The sequence below is a fragment of the Priapulus caudatus genome, unplaced genomic scaffold, assembly GCF_000485595.1.
Source record: "Priapulus caudatus unplaced genomic scaffold, Priapulus_caudatus-5.0.1 Scaffold839, whole genome shotgun sequence".
Classification (NCBI taxonomy): Eukaryota; Metazoa; Priapulida; class Priapulimorpha; order Priapulimorphida; family Priapulidae; genus Priapulus; species Priapulus caudatus.
In genome coordinates, this window is record NW_014577900.1 from 44,830 (window position 1) to 46,115 (window position 1,286).

Consider the following 1,286-nt stretch of genomic DNA (forward strand, 5'->3'; position numbering starts at 1 on the left):
ACATATTTCAATTATTTGTTGAGTAGTCGAGTACATAGTGTTTAGGGGGACTGTTGAGCTGTGACGCAAGCATTCCCAATACGCTCCCCGAGCGCTGACGCGTTAACGGTACGGAAAAAATAGACGCATACCGGCACCTCCGCGGCGGTATGCCGGCACCTCCGGCACTATACGATCTTTGATCTAGACTGGTACCCGGTCCCACCTCTCGACTTAGGCACCCATCGAGTAATCGAGGTGGGAGCGATCGAGTACCAGTCTAATATATATCATGCCGTGTAAATAACACAGTCAACATGCCAGCGGTAGGGTCAGCGGCCAGCGTGTAGGTCGTGATTGAGAGGCTTATTGATAAAAAACAATCAATATTTACAATAAACACGTGCGTACAGAGCCGTAGCTAGCATGGGGACGTAGAATGGCAGTTGCCCCCATATCAATTAGCAGTACGGGTACTGGAACGTTTCAATAATAATAAAATGACGGTATAAATAAACACGAAATGTATTTACTAACAAATTAAGTTTCTACTTTGCCTAGGCTATAGTGTTATTACTAATATTAGTAAGAAAATTCTGTAAATTCAATTTAAATTAATTAATAATCGTCTGCAACACACAAGTTCACCGCATGCACGCGCACGTCGTTTGAGCAAACAGCTGTATATTTTTGTTGTTTGTGCACAGATGAGTAAATAAAAATAGCAGAGGCGTAGCTAGGGTGAAATGGATGCGTACGCACAGAGGTTGGGGTCTGGAGGTCCTCCCCCAGAAAATTTTGAAAATGTAGATAGCAGGAAATGGTATTTGAGGCAGTTTTGGGTAAATGTACAGCTTACATTCTGACTACAACATTATCTTTTTAGTAGAACTATTCTCTTCATGAGCATCAATATGTGATCACTAAAGATAACTATAACTAATCATGTAATTTTCTTTTCATTATCAAGACATGTTGAACTAATTAACGCACATTCTTAAACTCTCTCTTTCTTTCTCACCTTCTCTGTGTGCGAGCGAGCGTATGCGTGTGCGGGTGCGTGTGGGCGCGTGGGCGCGTGCGTGTGCTCAAACACACACATCACTCATTGCACTTCACATCACATCACGGCATTGTTTAAGTCACATTCATAATTCAATGCGTAGGGGTGATCACCGCTGGGATGAGGGCGACAGTAAAATTCTTTCTTGGAATTGTGAAAAAGCTGCAAAAAGGTTGTAACCTGCTTTGCCACTCTCTCTCTCTCTCTCTCTCTCTCTCTCTCTCTCTCTCTCTCTCTCTCTCTC